The sequence below is a fragment of the Anabrus simplex genome, chromosome 5, assembly GCF_040414725.1.
Source record: "Anabrus simplex isolate iqAnaSimp1 chromosome 5, ASM4041472v1, whole genome shotgun sequence".
NCBI classification, from domain to species: Eukaryota; Metazoa; Arthropoda; class Insecta; order Orthoptera; family Tettigoniidae; genus Anabrus; species Anabrus simplex.
The window spans coordinates 29,591,952-29,615,220 of NC_090269.1; the positions used below are offsets into that span (position 1 = coordinate 29,591,952).

Below are 23,269 nucleotides of genomic sequence, written 5' to 3' on the forward strand. Positions count from 1 at the left end.
AAGGAAAGAAAGAAAGAAAGAAAGAAAGAAAGAAAGAATAGGGATAAGGATCATATCTGAGGTAATTTGGTGAGAAACAAATACAAGAAATCAATAACACACTAAATTATTTCAATTTTTCTTTCATGCTTCTAGGTAAACTGAACACTACAAACTGTCCATGACCCCCATGGGCACGAATACACTCTTGTATTTGGTGTGACATGTAAGCAAACAGCCTCCGAATGTCATTTCAAGGAATTTCTCCCCATGCCTGAAACACATGTTGTGTCAGTTTCAAGGAAAATGAACTTTGATCACCCTAACCTTTCAAAAATGTTGCTCTCTGATAATTTTGTCATTATCATATTGGTTCATATATTTTTTTAACATTCATCAACGATTTAGTTTTCATGTTGTAAATAGTATTAACCAAAACTAAAGAATGGAGATGTAACTTAAACTCAACTGAAATGATATTAGATCATTTTCTATTTTATACAAAAGAAAACTGCAGCAACTTAAAAATACACTATCGGAAATGGAAAATGTTACACCATGAAGTACCACTCCGATATTCATCAAGCTTTGTGGAGAAGTTCAATATATAACAGGTATTAAATGATTAAACTATCAGTCCATTTGGAACTGCCCCTCATCATCATCATCAGTATGTAGTATGACCCCCATGGGCACGAATACACTCTTGTATTTGGTGTGACATGGAAGCAAACAGCCTCCGAATGTCATCTCGAGGAATTTCTCCCCATGCCTGAAACACATGTTGTGTCAGTTCATGACGTTTGCTGGCTGGTCAAGGGTATAACCGTGTACGTCTTGCCGTCACATTCCAGACATGCTCTATGGGTGACAAATCAGGGAACCGGGCAGGACAGTCAAGAATCCATACATTCATCAAGGGGTTTCTGGTGTGAACTGCAGTGTGGACTCTTGCACCATCCTTCTGTATTATGCCATTTGGTACCCTCATCATGAAGGGTATGACAACAGGTTATACCATTCTTGCTACATACTGGCGAGCATTTAGTTTCCCTTCAACGAGTACTAAATCCGTCCTGTTGTCATATCCAATCGCTTCCCACACCAAGATTACAGGAGTTGGAGGGATGTGCGCCTCGATAATTGCTGCTTCCTGTGACCTATCACCAGGTCTACGAACATGTTCACTTCCATCTGATCGCCACAAACAGAAGAGAGACTCATCGCCGAACACCACAGAATGCCACTCAATGTCCCAGTTGACTCTGTCTCTACACCATGCAAGTCTCCGATGTCTGTGATTTGGTGACAGAGTGAATGAACAAAACGAAGAGGGCTTCGAAAGAATAGAAAACGCAGAGGACTGAAAGGAACAAAATAAGATATACAGAAACAAACAGAGCCTGTAAGAGAAAAACTTCTGAAGAAAAGGTGGGAAGCATACATGCAGGAAATGAGGAATGATTTACGCCATGGAAAGAAATAACAACATGAAATTATCAAAAACAGGAAGAATGAAAATGTGAATTCTGGGTTTGGAAAGAACAAAGAGTAATGCTGACAAAATCGTAAGATTAGTAAGGTTAGTATATAACAGGTTGCCCAGAACAGGGATTTCTGCGTTCGGAGAGCTTCGGCTACATTCGGTTATGACGTCAGCCAGTTGCCCACCACCAAGGTTAGTAACCTTGACCCCAGTCTCGCTAAAAGTCTGTGCAGTAATACTGTATGTGAATAGCATGCGAGTTTCTTTAACCCTTTGGATGCTGACCCATAATAGGTCATCATATGCATAGAATGCCAAGCATGTTTCAGTGGATTTTGCATCACTGTATAAAAAATTAATTAACATCTCAGTTTGAAAGATATGGAGGTAAAATTTGGTATGTGAGCTTGATACACTCCAAGGAATATAAACATGTGACTTGCATTTCAAACAACAAAATTTCGTGGAATATTGTGCACAAAAATATTATTTTTATTTAAAAAAAGGAAAAACATCATTTGAAATTAATTAGCACATTTTACACTACATCCAAAGTGACTAAGTGAAGATATTTAATCTTATCTCTTATCTGGGATCATATATACCAATTTATATTGTTAATGTAGCTCTACTTTCCAATTTATAAACTACATACATACATTCATTTCAGTGGGCTTGGCAGACTGATATGTAATCGCAACTCCTGGTTCGGTGAGGAAAGCAATGGGAAACTACCTCACTCCTCATTTCCCTAGTACGCCTCTTCAGTGATGCCTAGGCCATCTGTGACAGCTGATGGCGGAGCTGTTGAGGATCTGACCAGCCTTAGGGCTGAGGACTGAACATACATACAAACTAATTTCCAAAAACATTGAACATGTGGAGAGAAAGACATCAACAGTGTAACCTGTCAACGATTGGATATTTTATGAATTTTGGGAGAGTAATAGTAATCATTTAAGAGAACTGTGTCTAGTAATAGTATTTGTTACTACAGAACAGTTCAGAAGATAAGAACAATATACAAAATCAACTAATAGTGTCAGGAATGAAAGTGTAAAGAACAGATTTAAATATATTCTCTGGGTGGAGCATCAGGCTGAGGTAGGCCTACATATTTTGGCCCTGGGATTTCATAAAAATGGTGGGGATGGACAACAATACTTTCAGGGAATAAGCATTCAGTCCAAGAATCATCTAATTCACTGTCACTGTCATTTTCTTCACCACTGTCACTGTCATTTTCATTAGAACTGTCACTATAACTCTTTCACATTGCACGAAATGTTGTAAGCACATTAGCCAACGGCACGGCTCCATCATTCTCTGGTGTGCTATCTGAAGACCCAGAAACATCATAATCATCACTTTCACTAAAATTACAGTCACTTAATTCTTCAAAACATCCCAAAAGTTCCTCAATTTCTTCTCCCGAAATAGGCCTACATGACAACATGCCATGTTGTGATAAATGTACTATTTAGAATTTTACTACGACCTAAATAAATTGCTAAGTAACTATAACTACAGTAGAAATAATAATAAACTTAATATATTACGATAAATAACTTAAATGTGTCCATTAGAATGTAAAATTATTGAAAACAAATCACAACACGCAGACATAAACTAACAAAGAGGCTTCCATATTGCATCACAGACGCTAAGTAGTCACAGATCATACACTCACAATGAATGAGTAAACTAGCAAAAATGAAGCTATGTCAGTGTCATCTGACATAAGAAGGAATTACAAACATTCTACCTTCTTTTTACTTAATTTGTGGTGCAATCTAGCATCTTACTGCATATCTACACCATTTATACGAGGGTGCCGATCAAATCGGCATCCTGGTATTTTTCGTACAGAATATAAGCACCGATGCATCGGCATCTTGGCACTGTAAGAGTTAATATGTGCAAGTGAGTTGCAGTTTTCAATTTATAGTTTCACAGTGCTTTCTATGACTAGTCCTTGTGATGAATAGCTGCTTTCTTATGACAGTGTTATTTTATGTTTGACTTGAATCGATTTGTCTCGGGTTGCATATAAACACGCCTGGTATGAGGTGCACGGCTGCTGTGTGTAATAACTGGGTGAAAACCAGGAAGGATCCCTCCATAAGTCATATCAAATACTTCAGTTTCCCAAAAAATGAGGAACTAAGGAAGAAGTGAATCCAAAGATGTAGGCGTGACGGAAAGTGGAACACAGATTCCTGCCGGGTGTGTTCCGATCATTTTTCTGATAGCGATTTTGAACGGGATAAGAGCAAATTGTTAGGGCTCCTCCCAAATGTGTGCTTAACAAAGACTCTGTTCTCTCTAGAAATTTGGGTTTTTGCGTAGCATAGAACAAGGGACACATGACAGATTAAGAAGGAAGGAAAGGAGGGGCAATAAGAAGATGGCTAACAAATTGTTATAAGATTCAGAACATAACACAACTACTGCAAGTTCACCACTTCCTCCAGCCACTCCACCTACTCAGGTCTGTGATAATACTATGGCCCTGATGGAAGAAACTGGAAGATTGAAAAAAGAATTAGATGACGAAAGAAAATCTAACAATGTTCTTAAACTGAAATTAGAGACAGCAGAAAGCAAATTACATCTATAAGTAATTTGCATAAGGAGTTAATTAAATGTAGGAGGTTAAAAAATTCTGTTCATAGCATCCATACAAAACTGGCAAACAGATCTCCAGTTAATATGGATTGAAAATTATAAACATTTATTTTTAGTTGTCAGTATTTCTTTTACGGGGTCGATTCTTCTTGAATGTTTTTTTCTGCCAAGGGTAGTTAAAGACAGGAATCGGAATTCGGCCGCGGTCTATCAAAGGTATTTATATTGGTATGGAGAATGGGAAACCATGAATCTTCTGAGTTACTTGACACATTTGCACGCATAACAATGCCAGAGCCTGTGCACAACAGATGGAGACATTCTGAGGTCATGAGCCACATACCGCATTGTTCTCCCTCCTTGACGTAGGGCAACAGCTCGGGACACTTCCACTTCGCTTAGATGCCTCACGTTGACTGTCTCATACTCAAATAATGCGTATTAACGTCACCAACAATGTTGCGGATGCTTGGACGTAGATGTGAACGACGTAAATGACTGGTTGAAAATGACTGTAATTCAGACTATGGCATAATGACAGATGAATAAATTGTTGCCTCTTGTTCCTCGGCAGGTAATGATGAGAGTGATGGTTTCAAAAATTAAACCAGCGCTCAGTCAGAAGTAACAAACATGCTATTCGACAGGTACCTGTATCAAGGAACATGAACGTAATATTCGTCTCAACTAGCCAGACAAATCAGCAATAGCTGAGCATATTCTATCGTTGGGTCATGATGTCATGTTCTAAGATGCTCGAGTTCTTACCCACACTAGACATTACAGGTCCAGGATTATACGGGAAGCTGTGGAAATATGTAGGAATCCTAACAATTTCAACAGACACACTGGCTATCAATTAAGTAATACCTGGTTACCAGCCATTAAGGATTTACGTAGATAGTTTCCTTCCCTGTCCCTTCACTATTGTTATTACGTCTCGGTGTTTTCCAAATTCATACGTTCCTCATCACCAAATGTTTCATTCCAGGCTTGTCAATGTCATACACCTGTCAAAGTCATATGTTACGTACACATGTTACGTTATGTGACCCTCTGACAGATTCTGATGGCTCAGTCAGCTTCCGCTTCGAACGCTAGCGCTGTGCTGCGTCCGGGGAGCCATCTGGCGACGAATGAACATACCCTTTCCACTTCTATTATAACGTCTAAATTCAAAGCTCATTGTTTAAGAAGCCTTTCTCGTGGACAGTCACTATTTTCTTCTGATGACACAGAGCAAAGATCTCTGCGAAACGTAAAGAATTTCACGGTATTTTCTTGACACTCCATAAGCCCAAAAGCATGTCTACAATGACTCATGGAGATGTGTTGACGTGTTCTTTATATCTAATTAAACAGCTGCTTCCAGTTTGACCAATGTAACTCGCTGGACATTGGTTACAATTTAACATGTATACACCTGTTTTGTGGTATTTTTTACCGATGTTATTGACTTTGTACTGGTTATAGAAAAGTTAAGCATTGTTATTCATTGTTTTAAAAGCAATGTTGACATTATATTTCTTAAGAATATTTGCGATTTTGTAAATATTTCTATTGGTGTAAGTGAAGGAGGTATAGTTTTTTTTGCTAGGGGCTTTACGTTACACCGACACAGATAGGTCTTATGGTGACAATGGGATAGGAAATGCCTAGGAATTGGGAAGGCAGCAGTCGTGGCCTTAGTTAAGGTACAGCCCAAGCATTTGCCTGGTGTGAAAATGGGAAACCACGGAACACCATCTTCAGGGCTGCCGACAGTGGGATTCGAACCCACTATCTCCCGAATACTGGATACTGGCCGCACTTAAACGACTGCGGCTATCGAGCTCGGTAAAAACCAGAGAGCAATCTGTGTGGGAAACCACGTTCCTTTCACAAGGGATGATGCCGAACAATTTCAGGGCTGGGGAAAATGTGATCGTACTGAGTGGAAATAATGAAATTTTATGACGTGATAAATGAGGTATTTTAAATAGATTTAATACGGCATGACTCCGGACTTAGAATTTACAACGTGATGAGCGAGGAATCGTCTTAATGAGGAACGCACACTATGAGGTTACACTGTATTTTCTTGCCTCTGGCTAAATTTCGAAGAGGCTTCTCTCGAGTATTTTATAGCGAAAACATTATCATTACTGGTGCTTGAAATATGTTTTCATAATATGATGTTAAGTTAGGTGAGGTGACTGTTTGAAGAAGAAAACTGAAAAGTTTGCCACAGAAGCCACTGGAGTGATATTACTCCAGTTTTCAGAATGAAATTGAACATCCACGTTCAAGTTGTCTCAGAATTAGAAAAAATAGGTAACTTATGAGTGAGTGAAAGTATGGAAGGTGGAATTAAAACAAGTAAAAATTCCTAATGTTGTATTGAAGAAGTAACCAAAGGTCAGGATTTGGGAATTGGAGGAGGATAAAAGAATGGCATTCCAAGACTGTATAAAAAGGAAGTTGCCTAACACAGAAATACAAAATGGAGAAGAAGAGTAGGAAAATTTAAGACCGACATTTGTGGAAGCAGCAATTGAAGTATGTGGGAAAACAAAAGCAAAGGTTAAGGGAAAGGAGACACGGTGGTGGACAGACAAAAAGAGAAATAAAAGAAAGGAACAAGGTGAAGAAAGAAATGGATAAGGAAAAGCAAAAAACATATCAGAGGGGTGAGAATAAGATAGAAACGTTACATGTGGAATACAAAAGATTGAAACTGCAACTAAAAAGGAGTATCAAGGAAGAAAAGGAGAAATATTGGGGAGGGTTTACCAACAAAATTGAGCAAGATAATTGAGGGAAACAGAAACTATTATACAGAGTAATAAAATCAAAAAGAATAAATAAAAAAAACTCAAGTCATTAGAGGGAAGATGGATCCATAGTACATGACAAAAAGGGTCCTCAGAAGGTGATGGCAAAGTATTTTGAAAAACTTTATGAGGAGGATGACTGCTCGGAGGAAGAAGGAGATAAGAAAATGGAAATAATTGATGGAGAATAAGAAAAGAACCTGATAACATTAAAGCAAGTGGAAAAGACGAATTCAATGCTGATATGATTAAGGCAGCAGGAAGCATTGGACTACAATGGCTATACCGAGCCCTCAATGCTATATGGAAGGATGAAAGGATACCTGAAGATTTGCAACAAGGAAGCATTGTACCACTGTTCAAAAAAAGAAATCGGAAGAAATGTGAAAATTATAGATATATTATCACATGGGCTAAAAATAATGGAGAAAGTCGTCGACAAAGGACTGAAGGATAGAATAGAAACACGGTGAGAGGAAGAAAAATATGGCTTTAGACCAAATAGATCAAGAATAGACTTGATATTTACAGTGTGAATGATAATGGAAAAACATCTGGAAAGGAACTAGGAATTCTCATATTTATATTTTTGGATTTGGAAAAAGCTTATGATACAGTTAAGAGAAAACATGTATGGAATGCCTACTGAAAAGGAATGTACGAAAAGCATTAATTAACCCCTTAAGTGGGTATGACGTCTTTAGACGTTTTCGCGCTGGGCTTCTACAGTGGGTATGACGGCATTAGTCGATCGTAAAATTTATCGCGTATGTATCTTGACGGTGAAGGCATTCGGCGTGTCCATGGAATCTATAGCATTAGTTGATATGTTTTCCACGAGATCACACTGTGTATTGTTTTTTAGAGCTGACACAGCTTCGTGAAATGCATTTGTTTTGGCGCCTTGTGCAAAGTTCCCGCGCAGCCATTTATGGCGCAAAGCATGGCTTCCAAACGTAAAGTAGATCGGCTACCTCTCCGAAGGTGTATTGTGTGTTGGTCCCAAGTGAAGAGGAAGGAAACATCATACAGGTGTCCTGACTATGAAAAGGCTTTGTGTGTAACACCTTGTTTCCACCTATATCACACAGATAACAATCTACAAAACCTATAATCATCCTAATTCAGAACAATGTAAATAATGTTAGTAACATATTTGGATTCATAACAATGTAAATAATATACATAATGTTAGTATCACATTATTGAAGAATAATAATTACTATCGTATTAGATTAAACTAATTGTGTACACATTTATGAAGGAAATATTTAAATATCACAAAATGGGGAAAAAGTACCCACGGCAGGTTACGCATGTGGAGAATTTAGTACCCAGTTAAGGGGTTAACAAGATAAAAATGTTGTATGATGAGAGTAAAAGCAGTGTACAAGTGGGGAGTGGTCACACTGAAACATTTTATACAAATAAAGGTCTCAAGCAACGAAGTGCACTGTCGCCATTATTGTTTATTATATTGATGGACAAAATCATAAAACATGTAAAACAATATCAGTAGTGATGAAGTGAATGCTTTGGTATTTGAAGATGATGTGGTGATTTGGGGAAAGGGAATGTCGTATGGTTTTTAGTGCTGGGATATCCCAGGATGGGTTCGGCTCACCAGGTGCAGGTCTTTCTATTTGACTCCCGTAGGTGACCTGCGCGTCGTGATGAGGATGAAATGATGATGAAGACAACACATACACCCAGCCCCCGTGCCACTGGAATTAACCGATTAAGGTTAAAATCCCTGACCCGGCCGGGAATCGAACCCGGGACCCTCTGAACCGAAGGCCAGTACACTGACAATTCAGCCAACAAGTCGGACCGGGGAAAGGGAGAAAAAGGAAGTACAAAGGAGACTGGTCATTTGGAATGAAAACTGATGGAATTTGCAATGGTAATTAGTAAAAAGAAAACTGTAGTCATGGACTGTGGAAAAGGGAAAAAGAGAAGCCAAGTGAACATAAACGGAGAACGGTTAGAGAATGTAGAACAGTTTACATATCTGGGTAGCATTATTAATGGAAGTAATGAAATCAACCCTGAAATTAATAACAGACAATGTAAAGGTACAACATTTTATCATCAAGTCAGAGAGCTTTTATGGGATAACAAAGTACCCAAGAGAACGAAATTAACATTATATAAACAGTATTTCATACCAATTGTAACATACGGACTAGAAACACCGGTAACTAATAAGTAGAACCCGGATTTCCATGCAAATGCATGTTTTTAAATAAGCTGGTTACAGTTCTCAAACTTTGTAAATATTTGCTTTATGGCTTAACGATTCCCAATAACTGTTCTTTTTCCCTGCATGTTTTGCATGTTTTGGCCTTTTTAGGAGAAAATTCATGCATAATGCATATTTTGAAGGTTTTGGATTTAATAGAAAATATTTTGACGTTTCATATTGCATAATGTGACTTTTCTTCTGACTTAGGTGGATATATAATCTTAACCTCGAAAAAGCATTTGATAGTGTTCCAAGGAAGACTATATGGGAATGCTTAAGAAAGAAAAATGTACCCAAAGGTCTTATCCAGAAAGTTAAAATGCTTTACGAAGACTGCTGCAGTTGCATACAGTTAGGAAACGGTAATTCTGATTGGTTCCAAACTACTAAAGGAGTGCAACAAGGCAGTACCCTTTCACCCTTACTTTTTATCACTGTCATGGATGAAGTCATGAAAGAAATTAGGCAGAAGAATAATATGGACATCAATGCATTTGCATTTGCAGATGATGTAGTAATTTGGGGAAATACATAGAAGGAAGTCCAAGAGAGGCTGAACACCTGGAATGAACATTTGAAAGCACACGGATTGACAATAAATAAATCGAAAACTGTTACTATGTCTGTCAACAGGCAGAAGAAGAAAGGAAAAATAATGCTGGAAGGTACACAGCTGGAAACAGTAGACCAATATAAATATCTTGGGTGCATCATTTCAAGTGATAACAGAATACAGCATGAGATTAACAACCGCATTCAAAAATCAGCTCAGTTTACCATCAAGTTCGGAACCTCCTATGGAACGAACAAGTTCCCTTAAGATCAAAGCAGATTCTATTCCAATCATACTTCACCCCCATACTAACATATGGCCTAGAAACCTGCACAACAAGCCAACAAGTGGATAGCAAACTACAAGCCGCAGAAATGAAGTTCCTGCGTACTATGTTACAGAAGACAAAAAGGGACAGGGTAAGGAATGAAAGAATAAGGGAGGAAGCTGGTGTGTACCCATCCCTGAATGAAAAAGTGACAAGGGCCCGTTTGAAATGGTTTGGCCATGTCAAACGATTGGATGATGGAAGGACAGCGAAATAATGGCTACACACAGTCGTGGCCGGAAAACGACTGGTAGGAAGACCTAGGAAGAGATGGCTGGACCAAGTGAAAGAGAACATAGGAACAAGAGAAGTCAGCTGGGATGTCGTCTTGAGAGAAGAGTGGTACATGGACAGACAGAAGTGGAGAGTGCTCGTAAACCACACCCGGGCAACTGGAGTCGAAAACTGATGATGATGATGTTAACCTGCATGATAATGCCTTTTATGAATGTTGGTGTGCAGAATTTGGGACCATTTTTCCACGATATACAATATGTCTATTACTGAGAGAATGAATTCCTGGCATCCTGTGTTACAACCAAAGTTAGTACGTACGGTAGAGGTCATATAACCCAATTAACCCAGCACTTTCTTATCTGTTGCTTGAGTGAAGGTCCTATAATCCAATTAACCTAGCACTTTCTTATCTGTTGCTTGAGTGAAAATTGACGTAAGCCGGATGTCCCCACGTCGATCTCTGTAATTCTTAGGAATAATGTGTCCCAGTTATTCATTGCTATAAACTGAACCTTAAACTGCGCATTGCTAAATGACGGCTCATTTTTTCGTCTATGTTAGACGAACAAAACAGAACTTGTATCGCACTTGTCTGACACCGCATTAATGAGAAAGCGACTTGCAAACGTTGGTTTTGTACTGAATCCTCTTCTGTTGTTATCCTGGAATTTCCTACCCGGAACTCGCACTAATCACACGTCTTTATTATCGCAAAAGCAATCTTTAGAAGTTATTGAAAACATAATCATCTGCAATCATCGCACGGAGAAGTAGCAGCGACAGCTAGAGATAAGCTGAACAAAATGGTCCGTTCAGATCCTGACTGAATTGGTCAAGCTCATAAAAGACGTAATGTGGTGAAAATGCAAAGACGTAAAGTTTGACCTCACTTTGTCTCAAATGTCTTCGTTTAAGTATGAACCTGTCACTTCTTGTGACGCAGAAAGGTCATTTTCTGTGCTTAAGAATGTGCTGACAGACAAACGGATGAGCTTAAATCAAGACAGTTTGCAGAATTTATTGTAGTTGCTGCACAATGTTTCGCAAGGAACTGAATTTTGATAGTGCATATTTTCCAGTTTATTGTGCATGTTTTGCCATATGATAGTGCATGAATGCATGCATATTTTGAGATTTGATAGTGCATGGAAATCCGGGCTCTACTAATAAGAGACGAGATAGTAAGATCCAAGCAGTAGAAATGAAATTTTTAAGAACATCAGTTAAAAAGACAAGAAGAGATAGAATTCAAAATATTAAAATCAGAGAAGAGCTAAGTATAGAAACACCAAGCTCGATAGCTGCAGTCGCTTAAGTGCGGCCAATATCCAGTAATGAGTGGGTTCGAGCCCCACTGTCGGCAGCCCTGAAGATGGTTTTCCGTGGTTTCCCATTTTCACAGCAGGCAAATGCCAGGCTGTACCTTAATTAAGGCCACGGCCGCTTCCTTCCACTTCCTAGGCTTTTCCTATCCCGTCATCGCCATAAGACCTATCTGTGTCGGTGCGACGTACAACAAATAGCAAAAAAATAAAAATAGAAACATTAGTACAGAAGATACAGAAAGCAAGACTGAGATGGTTCGGACATGTAAAAAGAATGGGAAAGGAATGGGTAGCAAGAAGGGAATTGGAAAGAGAAGTTGAGGGAAAGAGGCCAGTTGGAAGAACGAGGAGAAGGAAGGGCATTAGAGAAGCTGGATTAGATGTGGCGGAAGTAATGGAGCAGGAAAAGTGGAAGGACAGAAAGAAGTGGAGGAAGCTTGTTAACCACACCCGGGCGACTGGAGTGGGCCATTGATGATGACTACGATGATGATGATTAAGCCACAGTATGGAAATCTGTGAAAATGCAAGTTTTGAACAAACGTTATGTACCGATTGTAATGCATGTGGGGGTTTTCCCCGACTTTTACGATAAAATCTGATATAACGACAATCCGCTATGGCGAGTAAATTTTTCACCATTATGAATTCTCATTATAATGGACTTCTACTGTACTTTGTAAGATAGGCTGTCATTATTCCTGCTGATTGTGATGTCTAAATAGTTTATTTTCTTGTTAGTTTCTGGGTCCATTGTGAACATGATGGACTTGTGTAAAAAATTTAATGTGTTTAATAACTGGTGTTCATTAGTTATGTCATTATCAAAAATGCATATTTGCATGGACAAGAAAGGTACCATGCTCAACATATTGGAGAACTGTTACATTCATTTAGAATAGTACTTTAACCCTAACCATAATATTAATGAAATCAATGAAAAACCTAATATTCTGTTTGATATAATTATTCCTATACGTACACGCAAAGTACAAACGACATGTGAAGTCCACCAATCAGTTCATCCCTACTTACCTGCCCCTCCTCATACATCCCTCCTCCAACCCCTGCCATCATAAGCTATACTCCTGCTCCCTCTCAACAGTCAGTCTGGTGTTAGTGTCCGTGTCAAGTGCACACAATTTATGAGTAACATAGGGGTGAGTCTTATATAGCTGTATATTAATCTCAATCTTCTAGCTTCCCTTCTTTTGTCAATAATTCAATTCAAATATTTTCTTTTCAGACATTCATTTCAAACCAAGTTAAACAATAGATCACTACATCTGTTGAAAGGGAATACTTATTAAAGTTGTGAATGTTCCCCTTCAAGCTACATATAAACCATTACTCATGTTAAAAAAGACAATTTATAAACATACCTGCCTACTTTACAAAACGAGAAATCAGGAGATTTTTATATGAAAATCAGGAAAAATCAGGAGATACAATTGGTCAAGATTGCTTATTCTACATGTCTTGAGCAGTACAGTGCTGTGATATATTTATAACATGTATTATCTCAAAGCCCGACTGTTGACATACGAAGCTACAAGGCTACACATCTCTATTCCCTCATAAGAAGTATGTGATTCCCTCATAGGAAGTATGTGATGATGATGATGATGATGATGCTTGTTGTTTTAAGGGGCCTAACATCGAAGGTCATCGGCCCTGGAAGTATGTGAGTGAGATGATTAGTCTCTGATAAGCCTACCGAAATTTGTATGAACTCATGCTCTATATGTGTGAATCAGTCATGCACTTAAGATGCCATTACTTAGCAAATACATAGATTAATATCTTGCATCAAGCGCAATGCTATCTGTATCAAATAACTAGCTGATGTACCCGTGCTTCGCTACGGAATTCTCAGGAAGACTGTCCTTGTAGTTTTCCGAACTGAAGTCAACAGAGGTCATTACAATGACGTCAGTGCGAATGTCGCGATTAAAAGCAATGCTGTTATATGAAATATTCTATAAAATAAAAAAGAGCACATTTTCTCACTTTTAACGAAAAGTAGCATGGTGTTGATCTAAGAGTTCAAAGTTCCAGAGCTAGAATGACCAGGCCGCAGACAGCCGCGAACAATCCTATGTAATTATTCCGTTTAAGTGTGCACACTGCTCATTCCAATTACTGCCTCAGACTAGGGATCGAATAGCTGCAATACTATGATGATCCAGTGTGTTACGTACCAGTGGTATCAGAAAATTCATGAACCATGTTAAAGAAGAGAGAGATCTAACTCCCAAACTACTTCCCACCAATATTCAGGCAGGCTGTTATACTCGATACGCAGCAGTAATCCCATGTATTGGAGATAAATGGCAGCAGAATACACAAGGCACATCACCACACACAATGGTCAATGTAATGTTATTGTTGATCAATTTTAAGAGCTTTCTATACTTCAGGCCTTCACATTTAGTTTTCTTCCGACTCTGTGCTATTAGAGCATCTAATATAAAGTGAGTCATCCTTCCTTTCATGACTCCCTGTTGTGTTACTATTCAAGCGATCGTTCCTTCACGACCTTTTTCTCATTCTTACAATCATCTTCACAATTTAATCACCATCACCACCAATACTATTATAGTTGGTATGGTAAAACAGAATAAGACATAATCAGAAATTCTATTCTCTGTAACTTCTGTTATGTAGTACTTTTCGATATGACTAATAAGATAGGTAATTAAAAATTACATTTTTGGCACCTTCCCTTAAAACTACCATTTCGAACAGGGTGAATACAATTATTTATAGCGTAGACTGTAGCTCCTTATTCCCCAACTTGGTATAAAATTCTGCTCACTCATTTTCTCGTACCTCAGCGCTGATATGGACTTAACAACAAAAATCCAAATTCCTGAATATCTGTGTTATCATAGCCGGTACGGTAAAAATGTATAAGACGTATGATAGGAAATTTAATAATGTATAACTTTAGTTATGTAGTATTTATATACAGGGCCAATAACAACATAAATGTTTTGAGAATTAAATTTTAGGCCTTCCCCTAAACTACCATTTCACTCAGCTTGAATACAATTATTTATGGCCTAGACTGTAGTGACTTATTCACCGACGTTATATACCGATTTTAACGAAATTCTTTCAGCCGTTTTCTCATGATGAGCGTACATACATACATACATGCAGATAGACAGAAATTACGCAAAATTAAAACGTGCATTTCCCCTTGTTACTGTGGCAACAACCAGTACGGAAATATTCTTTTAAAATTCTGAGCAATGTACAAACTCTTATTTTATTTATATTGAGATGAATTAAAATTAGTCAGAATTGTCTACAAATAGCTCCTAAAATCTCCAGAAAAGTCACTAGTCATTATCATTAAAATTCTGTCATTAAATTACTAAGAAAGACTCCATTTCTAGCGACTAGTCTGATGTGAACGAACACGAACATAGCATGCAAGAATGAGAGACTGACAATCGATATACACGTCACGATTTCAATAAACATCGCACATTCCTCGCATTAATAAACATTGATATTTCGTTTGAAAGCGACCAATGAGCGAAGTACTTATGGCCACTGGCATAAAAAAGGTGAAATGGCAGGATTTGAAAACAAATATTTGATGTTCACCTAAAAATAAGCTGAAATCGGGAGAAATAATAGAATAATCGGGAGGCGGGAAAAACTGTCAAAAATCGGGAGTCTCCCGTCTAAATTGGGAAAGTTGGCAGGTATATATAAATCAAATGGCTCAACTATACAGAAGGAATACCAACTCCCAGATCGACTCAAGAACATTTGCTTACTGTAAGAATGATGACATGGTTCAACACTAACTGCAGCAGTTTTGATGTGTCATTTTGGTTTCAATTTTAAATGTGTAGTCAGACTTCATCTATGTTTTACACTTAGATTTTTAATTAAGACATACTAAATTATATTCTTTATTATTGGTTGTATACAAACATGATTGTTATTAGATCATGGCTGAAGATGACCCAATGTATGCAGGGTCGAAACTAGTAGCAATTATATAGACACTATATTAAGCTAACGGTATTGAATTGGTGGACTTTCCTCTACCCTTTGATAGTCGATACTCCTCACCTGTGGAAACTAATTAGGAACTGGTTTCTTGATACAGGCTTTGAATTTTCTAATGGTAAAGTTGTCTCGAAGGAACCTGTGGAAGCTCTGTTTAAGAATGACAGCCATGAAATTAAAGCATGCCACAAAATCGATGTCAGTCATCTAAACTGTAGTGGCACAAAAAGTATGAACGTAAGAAAAGCTGCAGAATTAATGTCACACAGTGTAGCTCCAGCGTTATGTCATTTCAAATTAGGAGATGATGCAACTGTTGCTGAAAGCACGAGTGAATTCATTGAAACTGTTAATTAGTACGATCTCATGAATTCCTACAGTCCGGCTTAAAGTCCCTAGCAAAAATGCGTATGGTCTTCAGTTAAAACAACAAGACAAAATTTTAGATACAATGTGTGGCGTTATTAACAGTATGACCTGCAAGGAAAAAAAGTTAAGCAAGTGTTCCAGAAAGTTATCCTTGTGACTATCTCCTCCTTGAAATACCTGATCTCAGAAGTTCAGAATCTAGGAATGAAGTACATTTTAACCCACCAACTGAACAAAGATTTACTCGAGAATTTGTTTTCCCAGATCACCAAAGCACTCATCCACACTTTAAGTTCCCAAACAGACACAGGAGCAACATACGAAGGTACATACTGTTCGGGGTCCTGGGTTTGAAGACTGTCATACAGTGATCTTACAGAACCGACAGCTGAGTGGTCACAAACTGTATGAAATAAGGAGAAACGTTTCTGTTCTTATCATAGACTTACAGTCTGAAGAGGATTGGAATTTTAATTAAGCGTAAGGAATTTCATGATTTTATCCGTATTGAACTGAGATCACAATTAAATTAGCATATAGCGGGTTCCACCTTTTCAATACATATGCAGTGTTGTTGGACGATATTTACAACATTATTTATTACAGAACATGTTTCGGTGTACAATTTTTAACACCATCATCAGCTGCATGGAAAGTGTGTAGAAACTTGGCGATCAAAACAATGAACAGCATATTGTCATACTTAACTCCATATATACAGACAATAGAATGTTGTTATAATTAAATATTAACATCTTATTATGCTACATTAAAACTATAATGTGTGACAAGGAAACTCTTGCAAGTCAAAATATAAAATTCCTCATTTGGTATAAGAGTGGTCTTCAATTCCTTAATGTCTATGATTTTATACACTCGTAAATTGGCTTCACATACGATCCTAAAATTATAGGATTGAAGTTGAATGCAGTCCATTTGATATTAAGATATTCATATTTTGTACATGTTACTTTGTTGGATTAAAAGTTCGTTACATATACAATAGGATTATTAAAACTGAGCTGTCTTCTTATCTTTGCTGAGTATAAAAACGTAGTATTTTTAATGCTGTATGTGTAGTGGTTGAACTGTGATATGAATTTGCCCTACAGTTGTTAAGCGGGCATGGATTCTCAGTTCAACGGAAACCTGTAATGATGAAACCCTATATTAAAAGCAAGAAAAGCGAGATATTGATAGAGAAACTGATTGAATCTAAGTGTTGATACGGCTGACTCACCTCTAAAGCTGTATACCTTGCTTGACGGCTGCAGCGCAACAAGTGCGTCTGCTTGTGTCTTGTACTGTGTGATGAAGCGTTAGGGAAGGAGAAGTAGGGGCGGTAAACGGGTGTTTCCAGAACGTTGACTGTTTAGGAGAAGGTCCGGGGGGGCGTTGTGGACGTGGACTGTAGTAAGCAAAGTTGTTACGTAGAGTTCGAAAGATGTTCGAATTTTCTGGAATTTTAAGTTGTTGAGTAATAGAATCAAACAAAAAAAAAAAACCTTTGGTTTTTCCGAGATTTTGTTCAGATTAAGGTTAGCGTTATAATATTGATTGAGATGTATTAAACATTCTTCCGTAATGTCAAGCCTCTGTCCTTTAGCCAGTGTTTCCATGACATCAAGGTCTTTATCTATATCTGTGAATTTATGTTTGTATTCATGGATATGCTGGCCTACCGCTGAGAATACAATATTTTACAGCGTTGAGATGTTCGTGATACCTGACATTAAAGCTACACCCAGTTTGCCCTATGTATCCGCTTCCACAGTCTCTACATTCGAATCTATATACGCCTGATTTAGAATAGGGATTTACTTTGTTGACAGTTGAAGCATTATGTAGAGCTGTTGCACTTCTATTATCTGTCTTGAATGCAATCCTAATGTTACGTTTCTTGAAAATATTTGTAATTCTATACACGTCTTTATTATATGTGAAAGTTGCGATTTCCTTTGCTTCTGTTCTATCTTTCATCAGATTCGTATGAGGGCAATATTTGAATTTGTTTATTATTTGTTCTATAAAATTCCCTTTAAAACCGTTAGCTTTACCCATAGCTCGAATGATGTTCAGTTCCTTGTCCAAATTTCGTTTGGACATCAAATCAAATCAAATCAAATCAAAATCTCTTTATTTGCAAATGAGGTGTCTACCTCGGTGGCAAATGGTACACTAAAATACATTATTGTCAAGCACTAAATATTAAATTAACAAGAGAAGAAAATTTTTCCTATAATACAATATTATACAATTTACGCTAACAATGTTTTCTATTAAACACACAGCTCATCCTTAATAAATTTATATTGTTTACAAAATTCTACTTATAATATATCCTGTCCTACTTACAAATATAGTCAACTGATATACAGTATGTGGAATTACTTCAAATGATACTATACAACTGGTATAACAATATTTACATTGCATTTATTTATTTACTTTTTTTTTTTTTTTTTTTTTTTTACCCGTTCTGGATCCTAAGTAGCATAACGACCTGCTGCGTCTTAACCAGAGCCCCTTTTGCCACCACTTTTCAGAGTTCCTGAAGGGCCTTCACAGCTACCGTAGCGGTCCCAGGGCCCTCGAAGTCCCCACTGTACTTCACCCCTACAGGCAGTCCCCTACTTTGGCTGTCCAAACTCCTTAGACCAGGGGATGGAATTAATTTATTCACACACATTTTTTTTTTATATACAATAACCTGCACTGGTCGAATGCCCTCTAACATTTCATTTATTTTCTCTGTTGCTGTTTATTCTCTTCTTGAATATCTGTACAGATTTTGGAAAAGGATCAAACGCTACCCCTGGTAAACTGTTCCACTCCTTCACACCCTTCCCAATGAACGAAAATTTACCCCAATCGCTTCTGCTAAAATTCCTTCTAATTTTATATTTGTGGTCAGTCCTGCCGATATAATTATTTTCCAACTGAAGCCTCTCACGGATATCTCCCCATGCTTCTTCTCCTGTATAGGCTCTATATAATCCTGTAAGTCTAGTTTTCTCCCTTCTCTTACTTAAAGTTTCCCACCCAAGTTCCTTTAACATTTCTGATACACTACTCTTTCTCCTGAAATCCCCTGTTACAAATCTTGCTGCTTTCCTCTGCACACTATCTATTTCTTTTATTAGGTATTCTTGGTGAGGATCCCAAACACTGTTTGCATATTCCAATAATGGACGAACCATACTCAAGTAACTTTTTTCTTTTAATTCTTTGTTGCATCCTTTAAGTAGCCTCATTATGACATGTAATGATCTGTATGCTTTCCCAACAATGTCATCAACATGACCCTTCCAGTGCAAATTACTTTCAAATCTCACACCTAAGTATTTGCACTTGCCATCTTTTGGGATAACTACCTCATCCAAAATATATTCAAATTCAGTTTTAAAGCTCCTGTTTGTAAAAGTTGTAACAGTTGATTTGCCTCCATTAACCTTCATATTATTTTCTTCAACCCATTGTTGGATACTTTCAAGGTCCCTTTGTAATTCTGAACAATCCTCAATGTTGTTTATTTCTCTATAAACAATTATGTCATCTGCAGACAATCTTATTTTTGATGTTATATTGTTCCCTAAATCATTTGCGTATATTAAGAAAAGTAACGGACCGATTATACTACCCTGTGCAATTCCCTTCCAAACTTTCTCTTCCTGAGATACATTATTTCCTACTTTGACTTTCTGAACCCTTGAATTTAGAAATGCTTTTATCCAACGTGTAACCCTTACGTCCAATCCTATTCCCTCCAATTTCTTTAATAATATTCCATGTTCCACTCTATCAAAGGCTTTGGAAAGATCTATGGCTATGCAATCTAACTGGCCTCCTGAATCCAACTGATCTGATATGTCCTGCTGAAATCCCACCAGTTGTGCCTCACAAGAAAATTTCTTTCTAAATCCATACTGGCTCCTCATGAACCAATTTTTATCATCACATATCCCTCTGATGTACTTCGATATTAAACTCTCCAGAAGTTTACAAACTATACTGGTCAGGCTGATTGGTCTGTAGTTCTCTGGTTTCCTTCTATCACCCTTTCCTTTATAAATTGGTATTATTATAGATTCCTTCCATTCCTTTGGTATTACACTATTATTTATGACATAGTCAAAGAGAAATTTTAAATAAGGCACTATGTACCACCCCATTGTCTTTAATACCTCCCCAGTAATTTGATCACTCCCTGCTGCTTTTCCTTGCTGAAGCAGTTGGATTTCTCTGAAAATATCTTCGTTTGTGAATGAGAAGCTTCTTGTTTCCCTCTGTCTCTCTCCCTCTCTATCTTCTGTTTCGGTTTCCAACTCTTGACAATCATCTACTGAATCTCTAAATTCCCTACTAAATAGGTTTGCTTTCTCAGTATCTGTTAAATAGTGTTCACCCCCTTCTCCCACCATTGTAGGAATTTGGATTCCTTTTCCTTTTTGATTCCTGATATATGAATACAGCTTTTTCCATTTCCCTTTGTGGTCATTACCCTCTTGAAGTATGCCATTCATATAATTCTCTTTTGCTTCCTTTTTCACTCTATTCAGTTCCCTCATTAGCTGTTTTCTAGTTTCTCTACTCTCCCTACCCTCTTTGATTTTCCTGTTTACTATTCTACATTTTCTTTTTAATTTTCTTATTTCCCTTGTATAATAAACAGGGTCTGAGGTCATTTTACCCTTCTTAACAGGTACAAATCTCTTCTCTCCTTCCCAAATAATTCCTTTAAATTTAGCCCAAAGTGTATCCACGTTACTCCCTTCACTTATCCAACAACTGAATTGTGAGTTGAGGTAAGTCCCAAATTCATCAACTTTAGTTTTTCTGTACAATTTCTTGTCTTGTGTAACCCTCTTATTAAGCCTTTTTGGTACGAGTCCTACATCCATTATTACAGCCTTATGGTCTCCTATTCCTTCAATTACCTCAGTTTTATCAACAATTTCCCATGGTTTAACCAAGAATACATCTAGTAAGTTATTGAGACGAGTCGGTTCTTGTACTACTTGTGTAAATCCTCCCTCCCAAATTAACTTATTTGCCAGTTTCTGTTCATGGGCTTCACTTGCAGCTCCTTTCCATTCAACTTCAGGCAAATTTAGATCTCCCCCAATTATTACCATATCATTATTATTGTTTTTACAAGTATAATCTATTATTTTTTCAAAGATTTCCATGTCTCTTTCCTCTCTTCCAGGCCTGTATGTTCCTATAATTCCCACCTCCTTCATATTATCACAAACTAATTTTATCCCTAATATTTCATCCCTTTCATCGGTAAACCATTCATGTGAACAGTAAGTTTCCTTCACCAGAATAAACACCCCCCCCTCCCTTTTTATCTCCTCGGTCTCTACGATAGACTGTGTACCCTTCTGGAAATACTTCTCTATTACCCACCCCTTCTTTCAACCACGATTCCACTCCTATCACCACATCAGTCTCATAAGATTCCATCAATGTACCAAATTTTAAATGTTTATTTGGTATTGGTATGCTAAAAGCGCGATTCACTAAGCTGTTATAGGTTGCGCATTTGTGAGTTAAGGGGTGGACTGAATTATTTCTTATTGTAACTGAAGTTTGTGTGGGTTTTCTGTAAATACTAAAAGAAAATGAAGAGGCGTGTCTAATAATCTTTAGGTCCAGATAATTAATAGATTTTTCTATTTCAGATTCTAAAGTAAATTTTATATCCGTATCTATAGTGTTAAGATTTTTAAGAGTTGCAGAAGCATTGGTTATGTGATCGTCTAGGATAACAAACGCATCGTCTACAAACCTAGACCAAAATAGAATATTCTTGAATTTTTCATTGTTAATTATTTGGGTCTCCTCTAAAAAATCTAAATAAATTTCTGCCAAAATTCCTGAGGCTGGAGACCCCATTTCAAGGCCATTCTGTTTATAAATAATCTGGTCGAAAATGAAATACAGTAGAAGTCCGCTATAGAGAGTACGGCATATAACAAGAACTCTGTTATACCAACAACTTTTTTCTGTCCCTTCAAAATTCCTATATTAAACTGTGTATCGTCCTTCGGGTACAGCGAGAACCCTATCACTGGTGCATCCGTTATTACGAGCGATTAAGCGCGTGCGATTTTTTCCGTTACCAATATTTATGCACCCCAGTGATGATATTGCATGCGATCGATTACCTTCGGCATCGTTTCCTCGCTATGTGCACTAGCGATTTCTCTCGTCGACATTCGAAGGCGATGTCGGAGTCGATTAGTAATATCCGTTGACAGCTGTTCCGTAAAGAAAATTCGAAATGAAAGAGAACATATTTTCGTTATAAATGCGTAAATAACGTGTCCGATAACGGTTGTTAACGCGTTAAAAATTAAGGCTGACTAAACGACCGCTTAATTTTGGGGCTAAATACTGTAATTAAGTAAGAATAGGATACACCTCGAAATATGGCAGAGTGCTTAATTGATTTCACAGGTTAGTTTGTATTTTGTCGCGTCTGGTTAAATTACGGAAAGGCTTTCATAAAAATCTATAGCGAGAAAGGTATAATTTCTCTACCGGCGCTTGAAGTGTGTTTTCATCATACGTATAGTACGGTTAAGTTAGGATACATGACGTTGTTTGAATAAGAAAACTGAAATGTTTGCAACAAAATGCGATCGATCATCTTCGGTACCGTACGGTATAGTTTTCTCACTTTGTGCATTTGCGAGCTCTCTCGTTGACATTCAAAGGCGATGTTGGAGTTGATTAGTAATACCCATCGACTGCTGTTCTCTGAAGAAAATTCTAAATGAATGAGTATAACACGTTTTCGTAATAAATGCGTAAATAACGTGGCCGATAGCAGTTGTTAACTCGTAAAAATAAAGACTGAATAAACGATATTTTAATTTTAGTGTTATATACGGAAATTACGTAAGAATGTCATACACCTCAAGATATGGCAGAGTACATCACTGATTTCAGAGGATATTTCATATCTTCTCGCGTCTAGTTACGGCTATTTACATGTAAATTTTTCGCGAGGAGGTTATTTCTCTACATGCGTTTCAAATATGTTTTCATGATAGGCTACATGTTAGGTTAGGTGACGCTGTTTGAAGAAGAAAGCTGAGGTGTTTGCCACAGAAATCTCTGGAGTGATACCGTATTTCTCCGAATCCAATACTTTTTTTTCTCTCAGAATCTCATGCGAAAACTCAAGGGTTGTTGCATTCGCGGCCTAACAGTAAGTTAATGGATACCACTGGCAACTACCGCGGTAACCACGCTGCTTCTTT

General features: G+C 37.5%; 1 protein-coding gene across 1 annotated transcript in view; it reads right to left on the reverse strand.

Moving 5' to 3' along the window:
• Window positions 1–23,269, reverse strand: part of casp (Fas associated factor casp) — a 267,208-nt gene that overhangs the window by 132,692 nt on the left and 111,247 nt on the right. The window lies entirely within an intron of this gene.